Below are 19,365 nucleotides of genomic sequence, written 5' to 3'. Positions count from 1 at the left end.
GGCACACGGAGTGAACATGGGCACATGGAGTGAACAGGGCACACGGAAAGTGAACGGGGAACACGGAAAGTGAACGGGGAACACGGAAAGTGAACAGGGCACACGGAAAGTGAACGGGGAACACGGAAAGTGAACGGGGAACACGGAAAGTGAACGGGGCAGGTGCAAAGTGAACGGGGCACACGGAATGTGAATAGGTCACACAGACTGAACGGGGCACACGCAAAGTGAATGGGGCACATGGAAAGTGAATGGGCCACACAGAAAGTGAATAGGACACACGGACTGAATGGGGCACACGCAAAGTGAACGGGTACATGCAAAGTGAATGGGGCACACGGGAAGTGAATGGGGCACACGGAAAGTGAATGGGGCACACGGAAAGTGAATGGGCCACACAGAAAGTGAATAGGACACACGGACTGAATGGGGCACACGCAAAGTGAACGGGTACATGCAAAGTGAATGGGGCACACGGGAAGTGAATGGGGCACACGGAAAGTGAATGGGGCACACGGAAAGTGAACAGGAAACACGGAAAGTGAACGGGGCACACGGAAAGTGAACAGGAAACACGGAAAGTGAACGGGGCACATGGAAAGTAAACGGGGCACACTGAAAGTAAACAGGGCACACGGAAAGTGAATGGGGCACACGGAAAGTGAACAGGAAACACGCAAAGTGAATGGGGCACACGGAGTGAACGGGGCACACGCAAAGTGAATGGGGCACACTCAAAGTGAACGGGGCACACGCAAAGTGAACAGGGCACACAGAGTGAACGGGGCACACGCAAAGTGAATGGGGCACACGGAAAATGAACAGGGCACACGGAGTGAACGGGGCACACGGAAAGTGAACGGGGCACACTCAAAGTGAACGGGGCACACGCAAAGTGAACAGGGCACACAGAGTGAACGGGGCACACGGGAAGTGAACGAGGCACACTCAAAGTGAACGGGGCATACGGGAAGTGAACGGGGCACATGGAGTGAATGGGGCACACGGGAAGTGAACGAGGCACACGGAAAACGAACCGGGCACATGGAAAGTGAACATGGCACACGGAAAGTAAACGGGGCACACGCAAAGTGAACCAGGCACACAGAGTGAACAGGGGCACACGGAGTGAACAGGGCACAATGAAAATGAACGGGACACATGGAGTGAACAGGGCACATGGAAAGTGAATGGGGCACATGGAAAGTGAATGGGGCACACGGAAAGTGAACGCGGCACACGGAAAGTAAACGGGGCACACGGTGTGAACAGGGCACACGGAGTGAACATGGGCACACGGAATGTGAACGGGGCACACACAAAGTGAACAGGAAACACGGAAAGTGAACGGGGCACAAGCAAAGTGAATGGGGCACATGGAAAGTAAACAGGGCACACGGAAAGTAAACGGGGCACACGGAAAGTGAACAGGGCACACAGAGTGAACGGGGCACACGGAAAGTGAACGGGGCACACTCAAAGTGAACGGGGCACACGGAAAGTGAACAGGGCACACAGAGTGAAACGGGCACACGGAAAGTGAACGGGGCACACGGTGTGAACGGGGCACACGGAGTGGACAGGGCACATGGAACGTGAACGGGACACATGGAGTGAACAGGGCACATGGAAAGTGAACGCGGCACACGGAAAGTGAACAGGAAACATGGAAAGTGAATGGGGCACACGGAAAGTGAATGGGGCACACGGAAAGTGAACAGGAAACATGGAAAGTGAATGGGGCACACGGAGTGAACGGGGCACACGCAAAGTGAAAGGGGCACACGCAAAGTGAACGGGGCACACGGGACGTAAACAGGGCACATGGAGTGAACAGGGCACACGGAGTGAACGGGGCACACGGAAAGTGAATGGGGCACACGGAAAATGAACAGGGCACACGGAGTGAACAGGGAGCACGCAAAGTGAACGGGGCACACGGAGTGAACGGGACACACAGAAAGTGAACAGGGCACACACAAAGCGAACGGGGCACACGGAAAGAAAACAGGGCACACGCAAAGTGAACAGGGCACACAGAGTGAACGGGGCATACGGAAAGTGAACGGGGCACACGCAAAGTGAACAGGGCACACGGAAAGTGAACAGGGCACACAGAGTGAACGGGGCACACGTAAAGTGAATGGGGCACACGGAAAATGAACAGGGCACACGGAGTGAACAGGGAGCACGCAAAGTGAACGGGGCACACGGAGTGAACAGGACACACAGAAAGTGAACAGGGCACACAGAGTGAACCGGGCACACGGAAAGTGAATGGGGCACATGGAAAATGAACAGGGCACACGGAGTGAACAGGGCACACGCAAAGTGAACGGGGCACACGGAGTGAACGGGACACACAGAAAGTGATCAGGGCACACGCAAAGTGAACAGGGCACACGGAGTGAACGGGGTACACGGAGTGAACGGGGCACACGGAGTGAACGGGGCACACGGAAAGTGAACGGGGTACACGGAAAGTGAACGGGGCACACGGAGTGAACGGGGCACACGGAGTGAACAGAGCACATGGAACGTGAAAGGGACACATGGAGTGAACAGGGCACATGGAAAGTGAACAGGGCACACGCAAAGTGAATGGGGCACACGGAAAGTGAATGGGGCACACGGAAAGTGAATGGGGCACATGGAAAGTGAATGGGACACACGGAAAATGAACAGGAAACACGGAAAGTGAATGGGGCACACGGAGTGAACGGGGTACACGGAGTGAACATGGGCACACGGAATGTGAACGGGGCACACGCAAAGTGAACAGGAAACACGGAAAGTGAACGGGGCACACGCAAAGTGAACGGGGCACACGCAAAGTGAACGGGGCACATGGAAAGTAAACGGGGCACACGGAAAGTATATGGGGCACACGGAAAGTGAATGGGGCACACGGAAAGTGAACAGGAAACACGGAAAGTGAATGGGGCACACGGAGTGAACGGGGCACACGCAAAGTGAAAGGGGCACACGCAAAGTGAACAGGGCACACGGGACGTAAACAGGGCACATGGAGTGAACAGGGCACACGGAGTGAACGGGGCACACGGAAAGTGAATGGGGCACACGGAAAATGAACAGGGCACACGGAGTGAACAGGGAGCAGGCAAAGTGAACGGGGCACACGGAGTGAACGGGACACACAGAAAGTGAACAGGGCACACGGAAAATGAACAGGGCACACGGAGTGAATAGGGCACACGCAAAGTGAACGGGGCACACTGAGTGAACGGGACACACAGAAAGTGAACAGGGCACACACAAAGCGAACGGGGCACACGGAAAGAAAACAGGGCACACGCAAAGTGAACAGGGCACACAGAGTGAACGGGGCATACGGAAAGTGAACGGGGCACACGCAAAGTGAACAGAGCACACGGAAAGTGAACAGGGCACACAGAGTGAACGGGGCACACGTAAAGTGAATGGGGCTCACGGAAAATGAACAGGGCACACGGAGTGAACAGGGAGCACGCAAAGTGAAGGGGGCACACGGAGTGAACGGGACACACGGAAAGTGAACGGGGCACACACAAAGTGAGCGGGGCACACGGAAAGAGAATGGGGCACATGGGAAGTGAACAGGAAACACAGAAAGTGAATGGGGCACACGGAAAGTGAATGGGGCACATGGAAAGTGAATGGGGCACACGGAAAGTGAATGGGGCACATGGAAAGTGAATGGGGCACATGGAAAGTAAACAGGGCAGACGGTGTAAACAGGGCACACGGAGTGAACATGGGCATACGGAATGTGAACGGGGCACACGCAAAGTGAACAGGAAACACGGAAAGTGAACGGGGCGCACGCAAAGTGAACGGGGCACATGGAAAGTAAACGGGGCACACCGAAAGTAAACAGGGCACACGGAAAGTGAATGGGGCACACGGAAAGTGAACAGGAAACACGGAAAGTGAATGGGGCACACGGAGTGAACGGGGCACACGCAAAGTGAACGGGGCACACGCAAAGTGAACGGGGCACACGGGAAGTAAACGGGGCACATGGAGTGAACAGGGCACACAGAGCGAACGGGGCACACGCAAAGTGAATGGGGCACATGGAAAATGAACAGGGCACACGGAGTGAACAGGGCACACGCAAAGTGAACGGGGCACACGGAGTGAACGGGACACACAGAAAGTGAATGGGGCACACGGAGTGAACGGGACACACAGAAAGTGAACGGGGCACACACAAAGCGAACGGGGCACACGGAAAGTGAATGGGGCACACGCAAAGTGAACCAGGCACACAGAGTGAACGGGGCACACGGAGTGAACCGGGCACACGGAGTGAACGGGGCACACGGAAAGTGAACGGGGCACACGGAGTGAACGGGGCACACGGAGTGAACAGAGCACATGGAAAGTGAACAGGGCACATGCAAAGTGAATGGGGCACACGGAAAGTGAATGGGGCACACGGAAAGTGAATGGGGCACATGGAAAGTGAATGGGACACACGGAAAGTGAACAGGAAACACGGAAAGTGAATGGGGCACAAGGAGTGAACGGGGTACACGCAAAGTGAACGGGGCACACGCAAAGTGAACGGGGCACACGCAAAGTGAACGGGGCACACGGGAAGTAAACAGGGCACATGGAGTGAACAGGGCACACGGAGTGAACAGGGCACACGGAGTGAACGGGGCACACGCAAAGTGAATGGGGCACACGGAAAATGAACAGGGCACACGGAGTGAACAGGGCACACGCAAAGTGAACGGGGCACACGGAGTGAACGGGACACACAGAAAGTGAACAGGGCACACACAAATCGAACGGCGCACACGGAAAGAAAACGGGGCACACGCAAAGTGAACAGGGCACACGTAAAGTGAATGGGGCACACGGAAAATGAACAGCGCACACGGAGTGAACAGGGCACACGCAAAGTGAACGGGCACACTGAGTGAACGGGGCACACGTAAAGTGAATGGGGCACACGGAAAATGAACAGGGCACACGGAGTGAACAGGGCACACGCAAAGTGAACGGGGCACACGGAGTGAATGGGGCACACAGAGTGAACGGGGCATACGGAAAGTGAACGGGGCACACACAAAGTGAACGGGGCACACGGAAAGTGAACAGGTCACACGGAGTGAACAGGGCACACGCAAAGTGAACGGGGCACACGGAGTGAACGGGACACACAGAAAGTGAACGGGGCACACGGAAATTAAACGGGGCACACGGAACGTGAACAGGGCACACGGAAAGTGAACGGGGCACACGGAAAGTGAACAGGGCACACAGAGTGAACGGGGCACACGGAAAGTGAACGAGGCACACGGAAAGTGAACAGGGCACACAGAGTGAACGCGGAACACGGAGTGAACGGGGCACACGCAAAGTGAATGGGGCACATGGAAAGTGAACAAGGCACAGAGAGTGAACGGGGCACACGGAAAGTGAACGGGGCACACGGAACGTGAACGGGGCACACGGAGTGAACAGGGCACACGCAAAGTGAACGGGGCACACGCAAAGTGAACAGGGCACACGCAAAGTGAACAGGGCACACGGAGTGAACGGGGCACACGCAAAGTGAATGGGGCACACGGAAAATGAACAGGGCACACAGAGTGAACAGGGCACACGGAAAGTGAACGGGGCACACATAAAGTGAATGGGGCACACGGAAAGTAAACAGGGCACACGGAAAGTAAACGGGGCACACGGAAAGTGAACGGGGCACACAGAGTGAACGGGGCACACAGAGTGAACGGGGCACACGGACTGAACGGGGCACACGCAAAGTGAACCAGGCACACAGAGTGAACGGGGCACACGGAAAGTGAACGCGGAACACGGAAAGTGAACGGGGCACACGGAAAGTGAATGAGGAACACGGAGTGAACAGGGCACACGGAAAGTGAACGGGGAACACGGAAAGTGAACGGGGCACACGGAAAGTGAATGAGGAACACGGAGTGAACAGGGCACACGGAAAGTGAACCAGGCACACGCAAAGTGAATGGGGCGCACGCAAAGTGAATAGGACACACGGACTGAACGGGGCAGACGCAAAGTGAACCAGGCACACAGAGTGAACGGGGCACACGGAGTGAACGGGGCACACGGAGTGAACAGGGCACACGGAAAGTGAACAGGGAACACGGAAAGTGAACGGGGAACACGGAAAGCGAACGGGGCACACAGAGTGAACGGGGCACACGGAGAGTGAACAGGGGACACGGAAAGTGAATAGGATACACAGACTGAACGGGGCACACGCAAAGTGAACGGGTACATGCAAAGTGAACGGGGCACATGGGAAGTAAACGGGGCACATGGAGTGAACGGGGCACACGGAGTGAACAGGGCACACGTAAAGTGAATGGGGCACACGGAAAATGAACAGGGCACACGGAAAGTAAACGGGGCACACGGAAAGTGAATGGGGCACACGGAAAGTGAATGGGGCATATGGAAAGTGAATGGGGCACACGGAAAGGGAATGGGGCACACAGAAAGTAAACAGGGCACACGGTGTGAACAGGGCACAGGGAGTGAACATGGGCACATGGAATGTGAACAGGGCACACGCAAAGTGAACGGGGCACACGCAAAGTGAACGGGGCACACGGAAAGTAAACGGGGCACACGGAAAGTAAACGGGGCACACGGAAAGTGAATGGGGCACACGGAAAGTGAACAGGAAACACGGAAAGTGAATGGGGCACACGGAGTGAACGGGGCACACGCAAAGTGAACGGGGCACACGGGAAGTAAACAGGGCACATGGAGTGAACAGGGCACACGGAGTGAACGGGGCACACGCAAAGTGAATGGGGCACACGGAAAATGAACAGGGCACACGGAGTGAACAGGGCACACGTAAAGTGAACGGGGCATACGGAGTGAACGGGGCACACGGAAAGTGAACGGGACACACGGACTGAACGGGGCACACGCAAAGTGAACCAGGCACACAGAGTGAACGGGGCACACGGAGTGAACGGGGCACACGGAGTGAACAGGGCACACGGAAAGTGAACAGGGAACACGGAAAGTGAACGGGGAACACGGAAAGTGAACGGGGCACACAGAGTGAACGGGGCACACGGAGAGTGAACAGGGGACACGGAAAGTGAATAGGACACACAGACTGAACGGGGCACACGCAAAGTGAACGGGTACATGCAAAGTGAATGGGGCACACGGAAAGTGAATGGGGCACATGGAAAGTGAATGGGCCACACAGAAAGTGAATAGGACACACGGACTGAACGGGGCACACGCAAAGTGAACGGGTACATGCAAAGTGAATGGGGCACACGGGAAGTGAATGGGGCACACGGAGTGAATGGGGCACACGGAGTGAACATGGGCACACGGAAAGTGAATGGGGCACACGGAAAGTGAACAGGAAACACGGAAAGTGAACGGGGCACACGGAAAGTGAACAGGAAACACGGAAAGTGAACGGGGCACAAGCAAAGTGAACGGGGCACATGGAAAGCAAACGGGGCACTCGGAAAGTAAACGGGGCACACGGAAAGTGAATGGGGCACATGGAAAGTGAACAGGAAACATGGAAAGTGAACGGGGCACACGGAGTGAACGGGGCACACGGAGTGAACGGGGCACACGCAAAGTGAACGGAGCACACGCAAAGTGAACGGGGCACATGGGAAGTAAACGGGGCACATGGAGTGAACGGGGCACACGGAGTGAACAGGGCACACGTAAAGTGAATGGGGCACACGGAAAATGAACAGGGCACACGGAAAGTAAACGGGGCACACGGAAAGTGAATGGGGCACACGGAAAGTGAATGGGGCACATGGAAAGTGAATGGGGCACACGGAAAGTGAATGGGGCACACAGAAAGTAAACAGGGCACACGGTGTGAACAGGGCACAGGGAGTGAACATGGGCACATGGAATGTGAACAGGGCACACGCAAAGTGAACGGGGCACACGCAAAGTGAACAGGAAACACGGAAAGTGAATGGGGCACACGGAGTGAACGGGGCACACGCAAAGTGAACGGGGCACACGGGAAGTAAACAGGGCACATGGAGTGAACAGGGCACACGGAGTGAACGGGGCACACGCAAAGTGAATGGGGCACACGGAAAATGAACAGGGCACACGGAATGAACAGGGCACACGTAAAGTGAACGGGGCACACGGAGTGAACGGGGCACACGTAAAGTGAATGGGGCACACGGAGTGAACGGGGCACACGTAAAGTGAACGGGGCACACGGAAAATGAACAGGGCACACGGAGTGAACAGGGCACACGCAAAGTGAACGGGGCTCACGGAGTGAACGGGACACACAGAAAGTGAACAGGGCACACACAAAGTGAACGGGGCACATGGAAAGTGAATGGGGCACACGGAAAGTGAACAGGAAACACAGAAAGTGAATGGGGCACACGGAAAGTGAATGGGGCACACGGAAAGTGAATGGGGCACACGGAAAGTAAACAGGGCAGACGGTGTAAACAGGGCACACGGAGTGAACATGGGCACACGGAAAGTGAACGGGGCACACGCAAAGTGAACAGGAAACACGGAAAGTGAACGGGGCACACGCAAAGTGAACGGGGCACATGGAAAGTAAACGGGGCACACAGAAAGTAAACAGGGCACACGGAAAGTGAACGGGGCACACACAAAGTGAACAGGAAACACGGAAAGTGAACGGGGCACACGCAAAGTGAACGGGGCACACGGGAAGTAAACGGGGCACATGGAGTGAACAGGGCACACGGAGTGAACGGGGCACACGCAAAGTGAACGGGGCACACGGAGTGAACGGGACACACAGAAAGTGAACGGGGCACACACAAAGCGAACGGGGCACACGCAAAGTGAACCAGGCACACAGAGTGAACGGGGCACACGGAGTGAACGGGGCACATGGAAAGTGAACAGGGCACACGGAAAGTAAGGCGGGGCACACGCAAAGTGAACCAGGCACACAGAGTGAACGGGCCACACGGAGTGAACGGGGCACATGGAGTGAACAGGGTACACGCAAAACGAACAGGGCACACGCAAAGTGAATGGGGCACACGCAAAGTGAATGAGACACACGCAAAGTGAATAGGACACACGGAGTGAACGGGTCACACGCAAAGTGAACGGGGCACATGCAAAGTGAACGGGGCACATGGAAAGCAAACGGGGCACTCGGAAAGTAAACGGGGCACACGGAAAGTGAATGGGGCACACGGAAAGTGAACAGGAAACATGGAAAGTGAACGGGGCACACGGAGTGAACGGGGCACACGCAAAGTGAACGGGGCACACGCAAAGTGAACGGGGCACACGGAGAGTAAATGGGGCACACGGAAAGTGAACGGGGCACACGGAGTGAACGGGGCAAACGTAAAGTGAATGGGGCACACGGAAAATGAACAGGGCACACAGAAAGTAAACGGGGCACACGGAAAGTGAACGGGGCACACGGAAAGTGAATGGGGCACATGGAAAGTGAATGGGGCACACGGAAAGTGAATGGGGCACACGGAAAGTAAACAGGGCACACGGTGTGAACAGGCCACACAGAGTGAACATGGGCACACGGAATGTGAACGGGGCACACGCAAAGTGAACGGGGCATACGCAAAGTGAACGGGGCACACGGAAAGTAAACGGGGCACACGGAAAGTGAATGGGGCACACGGAAAGTGAACAGGAAACACGGAAAGTGAATGGGGCACACGGAATGAACGGGGCACACGCAAAGTGAACGGGGCACACGCAAAGTGAACGGGGCACACGGGAAGTAAACAGGGCACATGGAGTGAACAGGGCACACGGAGTGAACGGGGCACACGCAAAGTGAATGGGGCACACGGAAAATGAACAGGGCACACGGAGTGAACAGGGCACACGCAAAGTGAATGGGGCACACGGAGTGAACGGGGCACACGTAAAGTGAATGGGGCACACGGAAAATGAACAGGGCACACGGAGTGAACAGGGCACACGCAAAGTGAACGGGGCACACAGAGTGAACGGGGCATACGGAAAGTGAACGGGGCACACACAAAGCGAATGGGGCACACGGAAAGTGAACAGGGCACACAGAGTGAACGGGGCACACGTAAAGTGAATGGGGCACACGGAGTGAACGGGACACACAGAAAGTGAACGGGGCACACGGAAAATGAACAGGGCACACGGAGTGAACAGGACACACGGAAAGAAAACGGGGCACACGCAAAGTGAACGGGGCACACACAAAGCGAATGGGGCACACGGAAAGTGAACAGGGCACACAGAGTGAACGGGGCACACGTAAAGTGAATGGGGCACACGGAGTGAACGGGACACACAGAAAGTGAACGGGGCACACGGAAAATGAACAGGGCACACGGAGTGAACAGGACACACAGAAAGTGAACGGGGCACACACAAAGTGAACGGGGCACACGGAAAGTGAATGGGGCACACGGAAAGTGAACAGGAAACACAGAAAGTGAATGGGGCACACGGAAAGTGAATGGGGCACACGGAAAGTAAACAGGGCAGACGGTGTAAACAGGGCACATGGAGTGAACATGGGCACACGGAAAGTGAATAGGGCACACGCAAAGTGAACAGGAAACACGGAAAGTGAACGGGGCACACGCAAAGTTAACGGGGCACATGGAAAGTAAACGGGGCACACCGAAAGTAAACAGGGCACACGGAAAGTGAATGGGGCACACGGAAAGTGAACAGGAAACACGGAAAGTGAATGGGGCACACGGAGTGAACAGGGCACACGCAAAGTGAATGGGGCAGACGCAAAGTAAACGGGGTACATGGAGTGAACAGGGCACACGGAGTGAACGGGGCACACGGAAAGTGAATGGGGCACACGGAAAATGAACAGGGCACACGGAGTGAACGGGGCACACGCAAAGTGAACGGAGCACACGCAAAGTGAACGGGGCACATGGGAAGTAAACGGGGCACATGGAGTGAACGGGGCACACGGAGTGAACAGGGCACACGTAAAGTGAATGGGGCACACGGAAAATGAACAGGGCACACGGAAAGTAAACGGGGCACACGGAAAGTGAATGGGGCACACGGAAAGTGAATGGGGCACATGGAAAGTGAATGGGGCACACGGAAAGTGAATGGGGCACACAGAAAGTAAACAGGGCACACGGTGTGAACAGGGCACAGGGAGTGAACATGGGCACATGGAATGTGAACAGGGCACACGCAAAGTGAACGGGGCACACGCAAAGTGAACGGGGCACACGGAAAGTAAACGGGGCACACGGAAAGTGAATGGGGCACACGGAAAGTGAACAGGAAACACGGAAAGTGAATGGGGCACACGGAGTGAACGGGGCACACGCAAAGTGAACGGGGCACACGGGAAGTAAACAGGGCACATGGAGTGAACAGGGCACACGGAGTGAACGGGGCACACGCAAAGTGAATGGGGCACACGGAAAATGAACAGGGCACACGGAATGAACAGGGCACACGTAAAGTGAACGGGGCACACGGAGTGAACGGGGCACACGTAAAGTGAATGGGGCACACGGAGTGAACGGGGCACACGTAAAGTGAATGGGGCACACGCAAAGTGAACAGGGCACACAGAGTGAACGGGGCATACGGAAAGTGAACGGGGCACACACAAAGTGAACGGGGCACACGGAAAATGAACAGGGCACACGGAGTGAACAGGGCACACGCAAAGTGAACGGGGCTCACGGAGTGAACGGGACACACAGAAAGTGAACAGGGCACACACAAAGTGAACGGGGCACATGGAAAGTGAATGGGGCACACGGAAAGTGAACAGGAAACACAGAAAGTGAATGGGGCACACGGAAAGTGAATGGGGCACACGGAAAGTGAATGGGGCACACGGAAAGTAAACAGGGCAGACGGTGTAAACAGGGCACACGGAGTGAACATGGGCACACGGAAAGTGAACGGGGCACACGCAAAGTGAACAGGAAACACGGAAAGTGAACGGGGCACACGCAAAGTGAACGGGGCACATGGAAAGTAAACGGGGCACACAGAAAGTAAACAGGGCACACGGAAAGTGAACGGGGCACACGCAAAGTGAACAGGAAACACGGAAAGTGAACGGGGCACACGCAAAGTGAACGGGGCACACGGGAAGTAAACGGGGCACATGGAGTGAACAGGGCACACGGAGTGAACGGGGCACACGCAAAGTGAACGGGGCACACGGAGTGAACGGGACACACAGAAAGTGAACGGGGCACACGCAAAGCGAACGGGGCACACGCAAAGTGAACCAGGCACACAGAGTGAACGGGGCACACGGAGTGAACGGGGCACATGGAAAGTGAACGGGGCACACGGAAAGTAAGGCGGGGCACACGCAAAGTGAACCAGGCACACAGAGTGAACGGGCCACACGGAGTGAACGGGGCACACGGAGTGAACGGGGCACATGGAAAGTGAACAGGGTACACGCAAAACGAACAGGGCACACGCAAAGTGAATGGGGCACACGCAAAGTGAATAGGACACACGGAGTGAACGGGTCACACGCAAAGTGAACGGGGCACATGCAAAGTGAACCGCGCACACAGAGTGAACGTGGCACATGGAAAGAGAACGGGGCACACGCAAAGTGAATGGGGCACACGGAGTGAACGGGGCACACGGAATGAACAGGGCACATGGAAAGTGAACGGGGCACATGGAAAGTGAACAGGGCATACGGAGTGAACGGGGCACATGGAGTGAACAGGGTACACGCAAAACGAACAGGGCACACGCAAAGTGAATGGGGCACACGCAAAGTGAATGAGACACACGCAAAGTGAATAGGACACACGGAGTGAACGGGTCACACGCAAAGTGAACGGGGCACATGCAAAGTGAACGGGGCACATGGAAAGCAAACGGGGCACTCGGAAAGTAAACGGGGCACACGGAAAGTGAATGGGGCACACGGAAAGTGAACAGGAAACATGGAAAGTGAACGGGGCACACGGAGTGAACGGGGCACACGCAAAGTGAACGGGGCACACGCAAAGTGAACGGGGCACACGGAGAGTAAATGGGGCACACGGAAAGTGAATGGGGCACACGGAAAATGAACAGGGCACACAGAAAGTAAACGGGGCACACGGAAAGTGAACGGGGCACACGGAAAGTGAATGGGGCACATGGAAAGTGAATGGGGCACACGGAAAGTGAATGGGGCACACGGAAAGTAAACAGGGCACACGGTGTGAACAGGCCACACAGAGTGAACATGGGCACACGGAATGTGAACGGGGCACACGCAAAGTGAACGGGGCACACGCAAAGTGAACGGGGCACACGGAAAGTAAACGGGGCACACGGAAAGTGAATGGGGCACACGGAAAGTGAACAGGAAACACGGAAAGTGAATGGGGCACACGGAATGAACGGGGCACACGCAAAGTGAACGGGGCACACGCAAAGTGAACGGGGCACACGGGAAGTAAACAGGGCACATGGAGTGAACAGGGCACACGGAGTGAACGGGGCACACGCAAAGTGAATGGGGCACACGGAAAATGAACAGGGCACACGGAGTGAACAGGGCACACGCAAAGTGAATGGGGCACACGGAGTGAACGGGGCACACGTAAAGTGAATGGGGCACACGGAAAATGAACAGGGCACACGGAGTGAACAGGGCACACGCAAAGTGAACGGGGCACACAGAGTGAACGGGGCATACGGAAAGTGAACGGGGCACACACAAAGCGAATGGGGCACACGGAAAGTGAACAGGGCACACAGAGTGAACGGGACACACAGAAAGTGAACGGGGCACACGTAAAGTGAATGGGGCACACGGAGTGAACGGGACACACAGAAAGTGAACGGGGCACACACAAAGTGAACGGGGCACACGGAAAATGAACAGGGCACACGGAGTGAACAGGGCACACGGAAAGTGAACGGGGCGCACGGAGTGATCGGGACACACAGAAAGTGAACGGGGCACACGGAAAGTGAATGGGGCACACGGAAAGTGAACAGGAAACACAGAAAGTGAATGGGGCACACGGAAAGTGAATGGGGCACATGGAAAGTGAATGGGGCACACGGAAAGTAAACAGGGCAGACGGTGTAAACAGGGCACATGGAGTGAACATGGGCACACGGAAAGTGAATAGGGCACACGCAAAGTGAACAGGAAACATGGAAAGTGAACGGGGAACACGCAAAGTTAACGGGGCACATGGAAAGTAAACGGGGCACACCGAAAGTAAACAGGGCACACGGAAAGTGAATGGAGCACACGGAGTGAACGGGGCACACGGAGTTAACAGGGCACACGCAAAGTGAACTGGGTACATGGAAAGTGAACGGTGCACACGGAAAGTGAACGGGGCACATGGTGTGAATGGGGCACATGGAATGTGAACAGGGCACATGGAGTGAACAGGGCACACGGAAAGTGAATGGGGCACACGGAGTGAATTGGGCACACACAAAGTGAACGGGGCACACGGAAAGTGAACGGGACACATGGAAAGTGAACTGGTCACACGGAAAGTGGGCACACGGAAAGTGAACGGGCACACGGAAAGTGAACGGGACACGTGGAAAGTGAACTGGGCACACGCAAAGTGAACGGGGCACACGGAAAGTGAATGGGGCACACGGAAAGTGAACAGGAAACACAGAAAGTGAATGGGGCACACGGAAAGTGAATGGGGCACACGGAAAGTGAATGGGGCACACGGAAAGTAAACAGGGCAGACGGTGTAAACAGGGCACACGGAGTGAACATGGGCACACAGAATATGAATGGGGCACACGCAAAGTGAACAGGAAACACGGAAAGTGAACGGGGCACACGCAAAGTGAACGGGGCACATGGAAAGTAAACGGGGCACACCGAAAGTAAACAGGGCACACGGAAAGTGAATGGGGCACACGCAAAGTGAACAGGAAACACGGAAAGTGAATGGGGCACACGGAGTGAACGGGGCACACGCAAAGTGAACGGGGCACACGGAAAGTGAATGGGGCACACGGAAAGTGAACAGGGCACACGGAGTGAACGGGGCACACGCAAAGTGAATGGGGCACACGGAAAATGAACAGGGCACACGCAAAGTGAACGGGGCACACGGAGTGAACGGGACACACAGAAAGTGAACGGGGCACACGGAGTGAACGGGACACACAGAAAGTAAACGGGGCACACGCAAAGTGAACCAGGCACACAGAGTGAACGGGGCACACGGAGTGAACGGGGCACATGGAGTGAACAGGGCACACGGAAAGTAAGGGGGGGCACACGCAAAGTGAATGGGGCACACGGAAAGTGAATGGGGCACACGGAGTGAACGGGGCACACGGAGTGAACAGAGCACACGCAAAGTGAATGGGGCACACGGAAAGTGAATGGGGCACATGGAAAGTGAATGGGGCACATGGAAAGTAAACGGGGTACACAGAGTGAACGGGGCACACGGAGTGAACAGAGCACACGGAATGTGAACAGGAAACACGGAAAGTGAACGGGGCACACGGAGAGTAAATGGGGCACACGGAAAGTGAATAGGACACACAGACTGAACGGGGCACACGCAAAGTGAACGGGTACATGCAAAGTGAATGGGGCACACGGAAAGTGAATGGGGCACATGGAAAGTGAATGGGCCACACAGAAAGTGAATAGGATACACGGACTGAACGGGGCACACGCAAAGTGAACGGGTACATGCAAAGTGAATGGGGCACACGGAAAGTGAATGGGGCACACGGAGTGAATGGGGCACACGAAGTGAACATGGGCACACGGAAAGTGAATGGGGCACATGGAAAGTGAACAGGAAACACGGAAAGTGAACGGGGCACACGGAAAGTGAACAGGAAACACGGAAAGTGAACGGGGCACAAGCAAAGTGAACGGGGCACATGGAAAGCAAACGGGGCACTCGGAAAGTAAACGGGGCACACGGAAAGTGAATGGGGCACACGGAAAGTGAACAGGAAACATGGAAAGTGAACGGGGCACACGGAGTGAACGGGGCACACGCAAAGTGAACGGGGCACACGCAAAGTGAACGGGGCACACGGAGAGTAAATGGGGCACACGGAAAGTGAACGGGGCACACGGAGTGAACGGGGCACACGTAAAGTGAATGGGGCACACGGAAAATGAACATGGCACACGGAAAGTAAACGGGGCACACGGAAAGTGAATGGGGCACATGGAAAGTGAATGGGGCACACGGAAAGTGAATGGGGCACACGGAAAGTAAACAGGGCACACGGTGTGAACAGGCCACACAGAGTGAACATGGGCACACGGAATGTGAACGGGGCACACGCAAAGTGAACGGGGCATACGCAAAGTAAACGGGGCACACGGAAAGTGAATGGGGCACACGGAAAGTGAACAGGAAACACGGAAAGTGAATGGGGCACACGGAATGAACGGGGCACACGCAAAGTGAACGGGGCACACGCAAAGTGAACGGGGCACACGGGAAGTAAACAGGGCACATGGAGTGAACAGGGCACACGGAGTGAACGGGGCACACGCAAAGTGAATGGGGCACACGGAAAATGAACAGGGCACACGGAGTGAACAGGGCACACGCAAAGTGAATGGGGCACACGGAGTGAACGGGGCACACGTAAAGTGAATGGGGCACACGGAAAATGAACAGGGCACACGGAGTGAACAGGGCACACGCAAAGTGAACGGGGCACACAGAGTGAACGGGGCATACGGAAAGTGAACGGGGCACACACAAAGCGAATGGGGCACACGGAAATTGAACAGGGCACACAGAGTGAACGGGGCACACGTAAAGTGAATGGGGCACACGGAGTGAACGGGACACACAGAAAGTGAACGGGGCACACGGAAAATGAACAGGGCACACGGAGTGAACAGGACACACAGAAAGTGAACGGGGCACACACAAAGTGAACGGGGCACACGGAAAGTGAATGGGGCACACGGAAAGTGAACAGGAAACACAGAAAGTGAATGGGGCACACGGAAAGTGAATGGGGCACACGGAAAGTAAACAGGGCAGACGGTGTAAACAGGGCACATGGAGTGAACATGGGCACACGGAAAGTGAATAGGGCACACGCAAAGTGAACAGGAAACACGGAAAGTGAACGGGGAACACGCAAAGTTAACGGGGCACATGGAAAGTAAACGGGGCACACCGAAAGTAAACAGGGCACACGGAAAGTGAATGGGGCACACGGAAAGTGAACAGGAAACACGGAAAGTGAATGGGGCACACGGAGTGAACAGGGCACACGCAAAGTGAACGGGGCAGACGCAAAGTAAACGGGGTACATGGAGTGAACAGGGCACACGGAGTGAACGGGGCACACGCAAAGTGAATGGGGCACACGGAAAATGAACAGGGCACATGGAGTGAACAGGGCACACGCAAAGTGAACGGGGCACACGGAGTGAACGGGACACACAGAAAGTGAACGGGGCACACGGAGTGAACGGGACACACAGAAAGTGAACGGGGCACACACAAAGCGAACGGGGCACACGGAAAGTAAACGGGGCACACGCAAAGTGAACCAGGCACACAGAGTGAACGGGGCACACGGAGTGAACGGGGCACATGGAAAGTGAACAGGGCAAATGGGAAGAGAACGGGGCGCACGGAAAGTAAGCGGGGGCACACGCAAAGTGAACCAGGCACACAGAGTGAACGGGGCACACGGAAAGTGAATGGGGCACACGGAAAGTGAATGGGGCACACGGAAAGTGAACGGGGCACACGGAGTGAACGGGGCACAGGGAGTGAACAGAGCACATGGAACGTGAAAGGGACACATGGAGTGAACAGGGCACATGGAAAGTGAACGGGGCACACGCAAAGTGAATGGGGCACACGGAAAGTGAATGGGGCACACGCAAAGTGAATGGGGCACACGGAAAGTGAACGGGGCACACGCAAAGTGAATGGGGCACATGGAAAGTGAATGGGGCACACTGAAAGTGAATGGGGCACACAGAGTGAACGGGGCACACGGAGTGAACGGGGCACATGGAGTGAACAGGGTACACCCAAAACGAACAGGGTACACGCAAAGTGAATGGGGCACACGCAAAGTGAATGAGACACACGCAAAGTGAATAGGACACACGGAGTGAACGGGTCACACGCAAAGTGAACGGGGCACATGCAAAGTGAACCGCGCACACAGAGTGAACGTGGCACATGGAAAGAGAACGGGGCACACGCAAAGTGAATGGGGCACACGGAGTGAACGGGGCACACGGAGTGAACAGGGCACACGCAAAGTGTACTGGGTACATGGAAAGTGAACGGTGCACATGCTAAGTGAACGGGACACACGGAAAGTGAACGGGGCACATGGTGTGAATGGGGCACATGGAAAGTGAACATGGCACATGGAGTGAACGGGGCACATGCCAAGTGAATGGGGCACACGGAAAGTGAACAGCGCACACACAAAGTGAACGGGGCACACGGAAAGTGAACGGGACACATGGAAAGTGAACTGGGCACACGGAAAGTGGGCACACGGAAAGTGAACGGGCACATGGAAAGTGAACGGGACACGTGGAAAGTGAACTGGGCACACGCAAAGTGAACGGGACACATGGAAAGTGAACGGGACACGTGGAAAGTGAACTGGGCACACGCAAAGTGAACGGGACACATGGAAAGTGAACGGGACACGTGGAAAGTGAACTGGGCACACGCAAAGTGAACGGGACACATGGAAAGTGAACGGGACACGTGGAAAGTGAACTGGGCACACGGAAAGTGAACGGGACACACGGAAAGTGAACGGGGCACATGGAAAGTGAACGGGGCACACGGAAAGTGAACAGGACACACGGAAAGTGAACGGGGCACATGGAGTGAATGGGGCACACGGAAAGTGAACGGGGCACACGGAAAGTGAACGGGGTGCTTGGGGAGTGAAAAGTTCAGAAGGGGAGTGAACGTGATACCTTTTGGTTGATAGATAGGCTTTGGGGAGCCAATTGGCCATCTCTTACATAAACACAGGGTTGATGATCTGATTGTCCTTCCCCTTGGCTGGATCATTATTTGATTCTATGATTTCTTGTCAGTTGGTGAGTGATAGTTTCACCAGAAAAAAAATCAATTGCTCTATCATTGCAAGTTGTTCAGTGTTATTGCCCATATTCCAATCAATTTAATCAGGTCCATTTTTCCTGAAGGTTGCTGCACAGGTGGAAAGAGTGGTCAAGAAGGCATATGGTATGCTTGCCTTAATTGGACGGGGTATTGAGTATAAGAGCTGGCAGGTCATGTTAAAATTGTACAAGACATTGGTTTGGCCGCATTTTGAATACTGTGTACAGTTCTGGTCGCCACATTACCAATAGGATGTGGACGC

The 19,365-nt window shown here is 55.2% G+C and overlaps 1 protein-coding gene across 4 annotated transcripts in view; it reads right to left on the bottom strand.

The window, feature by feature from the left end:
* LOC148146823 (microtubule-actin cross-linking factor 1, isoforms 6/7-like) overlaps nt 1-19,365 on the bottom strand; it is a 179,281-nt gene that overhangs the window by 158,840 nt on the left and 1,076 nt on the right. The window lies entirely within an intron of this gene.

The sequence above is a fragment of the Chiloscyllium plagiosum genome, unplaced genomic scaffold (assembly GCF_037043375.1).
Source record: "Chiloscyllium plagiosum isolate Xiang-an unplaced genomic scaffold, Cpla_swu_hap1 HiC_scaffold_19, whole genome shotgun sequence".
Lineage (NCBI taxonomy): Eukaryota > Metazoa > Chordata > Chondrichthyes > Orectolobiformes > Hemiscylliidae > Chiloscyllium > Chiloscyllium plagiosum.
Note: the sequence above shows the minus strand (reverse complement) of the source record. Positions and strands in the feature narration are given on the sequence as shown.